Here is a 10,199-nt window from a genome sequence, read left to right on the forward strand (position 1 = left end):
TTTGTATGCACAAAAATTATTAAGTGTTTTTTTTCTGATAATATAGATTTTATAAACTAAAGTAGTATAAATATCATGTGATATAAAACCACCATATTATTTTACAGGGTCTCTGCTTTTAGAAACTATATGTTTGGGAATTTTAAGTAATCTTCAGGCCTAAAATGTGCATTTTTAACATGTGTGCAAATAATGAAAAAAAAAATGGCTCTGGCAGCAACATTTTTACAGTTATTGTACGGCAAGTGTGTTTACATTCAGCACCACAAGTCTCACTGTCCTAGCTGTACCTGCACAATAAAACTCCATAGACCTATAAGGGGTCATCTAACTTCTTCTCCGACCTTGGGACACAGCCCCATAGAAATCTATGGGCCTGTATTGCGCAGGGGCAGCCAGGAGGGTGAGACTTGTGGCCCTGGCTGTAAACAAACAGCAGAGGCTACAGCCATCTAATCAAGGTAATCCTGCATCTGTATGCATTTGAAGGGGGAGGGTGGGTTATTTTAGAGCAAGGGGACAAAAATGATAAATACATTTTGTCTTTAGGTGTACTTATCCTTGAAACACCCAGCAGGTGTTTCTAAGCTATTAGAAACCAACTTAAACCTGATTTTAGAGTCTTTGTTGTGATCTTTGAGGATCTTTGAGAAGGAATAACTCTACAATAGAAGCAGCTAGAAAGGCCAGGGATAGTTTGTTTTAAAGTTTGGATTTTTTTGGAACTATTTTAGGGTAAATAATTAGGCCTTAGGTGTGATATTTTTTCATTTTGTGGGTAAAAGATTGAAATAAATGCAGTCAAATCGAATTATGCCAACATTTTGTGTTTCAAAATGAATGGTAACAAAATACATCCTTTCTCTGAAAACAACCAGGACAATTTTAAGAAGCCAAAAGCAGGTCCACTTAGAAGTATACAAAGTGGCAGCTTTTCTCTTCTATATCAGGGGAGTTTACGATCCCCTTGATGTTAATGTTAATTAAAATCCTGAAAACTGGAACTTGTTTTCTGTGTGTTGGAAATAGAGTGTTGTACTGCTGCATAACTGTGTCAGAATCATTCAGATTATGCCAAAATTGTACTCTGTGTATTGGTACCGTAGGATGCAACTTAACTTTGCAGGTGAACTTTTTTGTTGCTATATGCATATATTTTCCAAGATGTGTTCAGAATATTAATAATTTTTTGCAGAAATGATAAAAAAGATAAAGTGTAGTTTTAATTGCAAAATAAAAATCCCATAGCAAGCCTTCCCATCAGTACATACATAATTATTAATTGATCCTATTGAATGGCAAAGGAATTAGCTAATTTTTCCTTTGCAATCACTTATTATATTTGTTTGGTATATATACTATATTTAAAGAAGTGTTCATTATTTCAAAAAATGTATGACTTCTGTTTGGCAACCTTTAAATTGCATTAGTTTTTTGTTTACACTTTTTAACTCATCCACATGTTTGTTAGCTTTTTTTTAGTTAAGAAAGTAAAGGAATGTAAAACACATAATAGCAAACTTTAGAAGAGAGAAATATTAAAATATTATAATTACTTTTGTATTATTTAATAGTTATCTAAAATATGAACCAATATGTCAATTTATGAAATAATTAAAATAATTGTATCAAATGTAAAAATCACAGGTGTTTTTATGTGTTTTTTTCATGTGCACACTGTGCATACTGAATTATATGGAAAAGTGGCATAATAGGAAATATTGTATGAGTCAAAAAAATAATTATTCCCTGTCATCAAAAATAATGTATAAATAACAGATATCCCCATAAAGAACTTAGTAGACATGATTTCTCCTGCCACCCAAACCTTTGAATGGTGCTCAAACAGAGAGAAATGTTAATTCAAAGACTCTACAAAAACCAACACTTCCATGAGTATCAGAATGTAGTAAAGCATGGAAAAACACGGTGCTGCATTCACTGAAGACACTTACTAATTTAGTATAGGGACATCTGAAACCTATGTTATAAATAAGAAAGAACTAAAAGGCATAGTATAATTTTAAAGTTTGCTAATGATTTTTCTCAAGAATAATGTATCTTTAATCCATTGTTTTACAAAATAGTTTTGCAAAAGATATATATAATATTTTTAATATAATATTTATAATAAGCAGAGTACTTTGCAATATATAACTACCACTATGTAAATTGCTTTTTAACCGGTTCCCACCTGCAGTCTGGGAATTAAAGTTTTTTTCAGCAAGATGCCCTATGTTGAGAATGTGTTAACAAAGTCCCCCCCCCCCCTTTGAGAGCCACCAGCCAAAACTGTCCAGCTGGTGACTCTAAATTTTGGCTGTCACTGATAGTTCCAGTCCATAAAAACAGTCAGGAACCAGTTTGGGTTGTTTCTCTCTCTTTCTAAAAAAAATAAAATGAAACATCGATCTATCTATAATAAATATATCTATATATATATAGATATATAGATCTATAATATAGATAGATAGATATTTTTTTTTCAACAATTTTTGTGCTTTTGCAAGTCTATAATAAAAAAAAAAAAAAAAAAACAGGGGTAGGTGTTTTTTTGAATTTGTATTAAAACAATGTATCAAATAAAAGAAATAATGCACTTACTGTATATGTGGATTGATTGAAATTAAATGACCAAAGAGCAGCACTCACAATATTGTACACAGCAACATCCAAAGTCATTATAGAAAAAGTGTTGCGCTGTCTTATAAAGAGCCATTATAAATGTAAAAACCAAAATGAATTGTAATAAAATAAATCACAAAAATATATACCAAATATATATAAAAATATATGAAACACCAAAGTCCATAAAGTGATAATGTGCAAAGTCCTTAAATTCGGTGCAACACCCAGTGCTTAGAAAAATGAGGCAAAAATATCTTCTTACCAGATCCAAAGACCTATCTATCAAGGTCTATATTTGCATCTGTGAGCTTTTTTACCCCTCACATTAGGTGCATGTCATCTTATCTAATCAAGCCTCCTCGTGGGCAACCGTTGGTAAAAAAACGTGCCAGAGATAGTAACCACAGGATATCCACAGCTGATCCAACCATTAATCATATGAGAAAGGGAAAACTCATTGCGCATGTTTTTTACCAACGGTTCCCCACGAGGAGGCAGGATAAGATAAGATGACCTGCACCCAATGTGAGGGGTAAAAAAAGCACACAGATGTGAATATAGACCTTGATATTTCATTGGATCTGGTAAGAAGATATTTTTGTCTCATTTGTCTAAGCACTGGGTGTTGCACTGAATTCAAGGACTTTGCACATTATTACTTTATGGATTTTGGTGTTTCATATATTTTTATATATATTTTGTATATATTTTTGTGATTTATTTTATTACAATTCATTTTGGTTTTCACATTTATAATGGTTTTTTCTTTTCCAATAATTTGTATTGAAAAAAAATATTTAGGTAAACAATGAGATACAAAAAATAAAAAAGGTGAGAGTCCTAAGATTTTTGGGTAACTCACTCCATAAGTCAGAAAATAGCGCCATCTTAACATTTTTTGGAATATTCAAACCGGTCACTAAATATACCAGGTTGAATATTCTTGTCCAGTACCGCTTTACTTTTGGGCATGTCCACCAAATGTGGAGCATGCTTCCTTCCTGGCCGCAACCCCTGAAACAGAGAGGAGATGCATCCGGGTAGATTTTTGCCAACCTTGTGGGTACAAGGTACCACCTTATAATTATAATACCTTATAATTAGCCTCCACTAGGGTAGTATTTAAAATTCCCTTGTGCACCATGGTTGACCGCCAGAACCAGATGTCCTCATCTATAGGCTCCCCCAGATCTGACTCCCAAGCTAGTTGGTAAGAGAGTTTAGAACCCTGATCTGCAAACAGAGTGTACAGCTCTGATATACTACCGCACGTCCCAGGGCCACTCAAACATTTATTTTCATAATAAGTTTGTGTTGTAATGTCATCCTGATCTTGACACGTCATCTGTAAAAAGTGAATAATTTGGCGGAGTCGAAATGCCTCGGATGGGGGCATTCTCCAGATAATATGGGGGTTTTCTAATTCCTTTATGCTCTATAAAATGAGCTATCCTGTAAAGGCATTTGTTAATCCACCATGTGAACTGTTGCAGATATTGCCCAGGGGAAAATTGCGGATTTCTGAAAATGGGGGCCACTGGGGAGTGGGGTAACTTCAGAGGATATATTTTACACACCCTGTCCCAGAGACTCAAAGAATGTGAGAGGGAAGGACTGAGAATGGCCCTATGTTCTTTAGAGGGAATCCAGAGCAGAAGGTCAATAGGGAGCGAAGTGCTAGCTTGGGCCTCTAATTTTACCTAATTAGGTTGGTATGTCATAGAAAAGATTTGGTAAAGCTGCACCAGTTGGGCTGCTCTATAATAACGCAAGAAGTGGGGGACTCCCAGACCCCCCACCATTTTGAGGCAAACAAAGAAGAACGAGCCACTCTGCAACCCCCCGGACTCCAAATAAATTTAAAGATTATTGATTGCAGTTTTTTTAAAAAGTCAAGTTAATCAATGCATACTGACACTCATAAATTAGGTCTAGACATCTAGGCTTCAATTACCTCTGGTCATGAAAGAGTTAAGGGGCAGGTACTTAATAGGATGTTTTTTTAACAATACAATTTCTTCAGTGACATGCATTCTGTTAAAGCAAACCTGTCAACCATTACCAAATTTTAAAAGTAAACATTCTCTCAAAAGTACATACCACCAGGTTTCTGTTATTAACATTTCCAGAACAGCTTCCCCTGTGTTATTTTATTGTTTTCTATGGGCCTGATTTCCCTGGCTGCAAAGCTAAGTCCACCCGCCAACCCCTTGTCCAGAGAGAATGGCCTTATTGACCTTTGAGGTGCCCTTTTTAGACACAGGGGTGATAGTTGGAAGGGTTGAAGCTGGCCATAGATTGGTCATTTTGTGTCGTTCAGCCTTCAAAAATTGAACGGATATCTCCTTCCACCCCTGCTGAGACGTTGCATTCTGACAGTGGAGCTCACCGCTTTCAGAATACACCGATCAGCGGCTTCAGCCGTTTATCGAACAAGGATGGCCACACATAGACCGAAAGAAACCGGCCAAATTTTGATCCATCTATAGCCAGCTTTAGACCTTATTACAGGGAGTCCTTATTACAAGTAGTCCCTTAAAGAAAGGCACACAAAAGTGGACATTTCCAGAGCAGCTTCCCCTGTGTTATTTCATTGTTTTCTATGGGCCTGATTTCCCTGGCTGCAAAGCTAAGTCCACCCGCCAACCCCTTGTCCAGAGAGAATGGCCTTATTGACCTTTGAGATGCCCTTTTTAGACACAGGGGTGGTAGTTGGAAGGGCTGAAGCTGGCCATAGATTGGTCAATTTGTGTCGTTCAGCCTTCAAAAATCGAACGGATATCTCCTTCCACCCCTGCTGAGACGTTGCATTCTGACAGTGGAGCTCACCGCTTTCAGAATACACCGATCAGTGGCTTCAGCCGTTTATCGAACAAGGATGGCCACACATGGACCGAAAAGAAACCGGCCAGATTTTGATCCATCTATAGCCAGCTTTAGACCTTATTACAGGGAGTCCTTATTACAAGTATTCCCTTAAAGAAAGGCACACAAAAGTGGATATTCTAGAAATAAAGACAATACCTGGCAACTTGCAGTGTCTATCTAAGGCTGACAAGTTCAGTAGTAAATTAAATATTAGAAACTGGCTTAACTGATATGTTGTATAAGTTGATCTATAAACTAGGACAGCCACTATATTATTAATTTATAGCATTTATGTTGCAGAATGTGTGTATTTGGCAGGTATAGTTACATATAATTTAATAATACTGCAATAATTTTAATATCAATTATCTTGATTAGTATTTAATTGATGAATTATCAGATGTGGGCACAAAACCAATAACAAGGAAGCACTGTCCTATGTACCCCATACCATACAGGTGCATCACCAGTTGTCGTTTATTCAGCTAAAAAAATGATTGAAATGTGACAGGTGCACTTAAAAAGGCACACTTTGTGGAAATGCTTCTTTGAAACAGAAATTCCAGATGTATTAAGTTATTTGATTATTTCTTTTCTAATGTTAAATTTATGTAAACAAATTGTAACAACATTGAATAAATGCTCGTATTTCTTCCTATATTTCCTTGTAATTTACTATGGCATAATGATGTTGTAGATGTCTCTATTGTATTTTTTTTTATGATTATATGTTTTTAACCCTTTATATATTTTTTGTTTTATGTATGTTTATGGGGGCAGCTATGGTATTCCTTGGACAATCCTTATTAATGGTAAGGCTCGGATGGCCAAGTTGTTTCTTAAATTTTTTTATCTTTTCCCCTAAGAGAAACTGGGGGATATTTTTTGCCTACCTCCCGGAATATGTATCAACATGTACACTTGGGCAGATTTTTTTAATGTATGTTTATGATAAGATAAGATCTTTTGTGGCTGGATCTTGTTTGCATGCCTGATTGCCATTTTATGTCTACATTTTTTAGCTGTAGGAAGGATATAAAGCTGGCCATATACTGATCGAATTTCAGCCGATTCATGCTCAATGGGTCAAAGTTCTTTGCATGTGTGGCCCTGTCAGCACCACTGAGCTTGACAAGAGTCCATTTATCAATCCACTTTGGTTGAAGAAGTGGGCTGAAAAATTCTCAGTTGAAAAGTGCATTTATACAGTCAGATGTAGGAGTTCCATCAGAATTGGTGACCCGTCAGACAGAGGCGTATCTAGTGAAAATGGCGCCTATGGCAAGCACTGAAACTGCGCCCCTGTCAAAACATTTAAAAACACATCTTTCAGATAACCTTAACAAAAAAACACCTAACAAGGCAAAATTTCAAAATATAAAATTGTAGTATATTAGTGATGGTGACACCCCCTATTGTAAGTGGAGTTATTTTATTTCTTGAGGGGGTGTTACCATCACTTATATATTGCAACTTGTTTTTTTAAAAATCTTTTGAGGGGGTGTCAATGTCACTAATATGTTGCAATTTTATATTTTGATATTGTTATTTGTTGGAAAGATATCAAGTTGTATATTTGGTTTACAGGACACCACATATACAGTATATGGTATTTAGAGGGAGGGCTCCACCGTCACTTAAAGTGGAAGTAAACTTCCTTTACTGCCTTTTACATATAGATAAGTCTATAATAAGGCTTACCTATAGGTACAGTAAATATCTCCTAAACATGTACAGTTTAGAAGATATTTACATTACATGGAGCCAGTGACATCACTGGCGCATGCTCTTCGAAGAAGACCAGAACCCTGTGCCATAAATGGTGGCTCCCGCGCGCATGCACAGGAGTGACTTCAGGCCTTCAGGCCAGTCACAGAGCCTGCAAACCTGGAAGCGAGATGAGTAAAAATGAGAGCACCTTCTGCGCTGACTTCTGGGTGCGGAAGGGTTTGTTTTAAGGTAAGTTTACCTGTGATCCATACTAGCAGATTATACCTTTACTTTGCATGGTAAAAAAAAAGCCCAGCAGTATACAACCGCTTTAAATTATGCAATTACATTTAAATTGAAACACTAAGGTGAAGAAGGAAGCACAGCATTTTATTTTATTGTAATATTTACAGTGTTTATACTGGTTATGGCAAGAGGGGAAAAAAGGGAGGGGGGGAGAGAAGATGGAAGAGGGGGAAGAGAGAGAACTGGGGGGGGGGGGGGGGAGGGAAGGGAGGAGAGAGAGAGAGAGGGGGGGGGGCAGGGGGGAGGGAGAGAGAAGAGGAATACAGAATACATCAGAAAGTACAGAGAAAATAAAGAGAGGAGCATTGTAGTAACTGTCTCTTCCTGTGCACATTCTCCACATTACCTTCACCTGACTGCATTCTTCTGCTTCTCTTACTCATTTCTCCTCCCTCTCTGTCCCCTCCCCAGTCCCCACAGCAGCTCCTCTCTTTCTCAATCTCCAGGCTCCAGCATGGCTCCAGTACTCTGTACTTCTTAATCAAAGGGGGTGGCTTGAGAAAGGGGTGGGTTACAGCAGCGCCCCTTGGCTCAGTAAGCAGCAGGAGGTGGAGCAGCTCCTGCTGTTAACTCTTTCATGTCCTGTGGCAGCCGTTCCTATAATATGAGGCTGCTGGTTCCTTTCTGCTGCTTCAATGACAGAACAGGAGGGGGGAAGCTGCAGGTCGCTCCTATATATACACAGAGCCACTGGAAGAGAAGAGCTGCAGTGTCAGGACTGTGAATATGGAGAGGAGGGAGAGCACAGCGCAGCTCCCGGCTCCTTCCCCTCTCCTGCACAGCAGCTTATTTTGCAATGAACCTAGGGGGACATCACTGCCTAAACTCCTCTCTCCCTTTGTGCACTGCAGCCATGATTATCGTGCATGTCGGAGAAGAAGCAGGGAGGAGGTGGGCGGAGCTAAGCAGTGGCGCTCTGAATGCTGATCTCTGCCTCTCTCCTCCGTGACGTCACTGGTTGTTAGACGCCAGGCGGGCCATGCCTAGCAACCAGTTTGGGCAGTGAGCCAGGGGCCATTGGTGAACGACCTAAAGCACTCTCTGCTGGCCAGGATTCCACCCCAGGCTGACAGTGAGTAACAGTGGTGATATCAGGGCCATTTTAAGAAGAGATCTCTGCAAGTGCCTTGCTGCCCAGCCACTCAGGAGCACCCCCTTCATATGGCGCCCATGGCACTTGCCATATCTGCCATACCCTGGATACGCCACTGCCGTCAGATTAGGTAACGGAAGGGACAATCCGTCAGCTGCGCGAATGCGTTCCACAGCTACCAGGTTTGCCAATCTGACAGAACACCTGCAGTCAGAAGAAGGCAGCGGACATCTTACTACACCCAGCTTCCTCTTGAATTTCAGAGTAATTTTAGCAATAAAGTGAGCATATACAGTGGGGACGGAAAGTATTCAGACCCCCTTAAATTTTTCACTCTTTGTTATATTGCAGCCATTTGCTAAAATTATTTAAGTTAATTTTTTTCCTCATTAATGTACACACAGCACCCCATATTGACAGAAAACACAGAATTGTTGACATTTTTGCAAATTTATTAAAAAAGAAAAACTGAAATATCACATGGTCCTAAGTATTCAGACCCTGAATAGTAGAAGCACCTTTTTGATCTAATACAGCCATGAGTTTTTTTGGGAAAGATGCAACAAGTTTTTCACACCTGGATTTGGGGATCCTCTGCCATTCCTCCTTGCAGATCCTCTCCAGTTCTGTCAGGTTGGATGGTAAAGGTTGGTGGACAGCCATTTTTAGGTCTCTCCAGAGATGCTCAGTTGGGTTTAAGTCAGGGCTCTGGCTGGGCCATTCAAGAACAGTCACAGAGTTGTTGTGAAGCCACTCCTTCGTTATTTTAGCTGTGTGCTTAGGGTCATTGTCTTGTTGGAAGGTAAACCTTTGGCCTAGTCTGAGGTCCAGAGCACTCTGGAGAAGGTTTTCGTCCAGGATATCCCTGTACTTGGCCGCATTCATCTTTCCCTCGATTGCAACCAGTCGTCCTGTCCCTGCAGCTGAAAAACACCCCCACAGCATGATGCTGCCACCACCATGCTTCACTGTTGGGACTGTATTGGACAGGTGATGAGCAGTGCCTGGTTTCTTCCACACATACCACTTAGAATTAAGGCCAAAAAGTTCTATCTTGGTCTCATCATACCAAAGAATCTTATTTTTCACCATCTTGGAGTCCTTCAGGTGTTTTTTAGCAAACTCCATGCAGGCTTTCATGTGTCTTGCACTGAGGAGAGGCTTCCGTCGGGCCACTCTGCCATAAAGCCCCGACTGATAGAGGGCTGCAGTGATGGTTGACTTTACACAACTTTCTCCTATCTCCCGACTGCATCTCTGGAGCTCAGCCACAATGATCTTTGGGTTCTTCTTTACCTCTCTCACCAAGGCTCTTCTCCCCCGATAGCTTAGTTTGACCAAACGTCCAGCTCTAGGAAGGGTTCTGATCGTCCCAAAGAGTCTTCCATTGAAGGATTATGGAGGCCACTGTGCTCTTAGGAACCTAAAGTGCAGGAGTATTTTTTTTGTAACCTTGGCCAGATCTATGCCTTGCCACAATTCTGTCTCTGAGCTCTTCAGACAGTTTCTTTGACCTCATGATTCTCATTTGCTCTGACATGCACTGTGAGCTGTAAGGTCTTATACAGACAGGTGTGTGGCTTTCCTAATCAAG

General features: G+C 39.3%; 1 long non-coding RNA gene across 1 annotated transcript; it reads left to right on the forward strand.

Moving 5' to 3' along the window:
- The first annotated feature begins 3,258 nt into the window (after positions 1 to 3,258).
- LOC141132537 (uncharacterized) lies at positions 3,259 to 6,156 on the forward strand. Its single transcript, XR_012242923.1, has 2 exons — positions 3,259 to 4,821; positions 5,541 to 6,156. It is a non-coding gene; the product is annotated as an uncharacterized lncRNA (long non-coding RNA).
- Positions 6,157 to 10,199: the final 4,043 nt, after the last annotated feature.

Source organism: Aquarana catesbeiana, linkage group LG03 (assembly GCF_042186555.1).
Source record: "Aquarana catesbeiana isolate 2022-GZ linkage group LG03, ASM4218655v1, whole genome shotgun sequence".
NCBI classification, from domain to species: domain Eukaryota; kingdom Metazoa; phylum Chordata; class Amphibia; order Anura; family Ranidae; genus Aquarana; species Aquarana catesbeiana.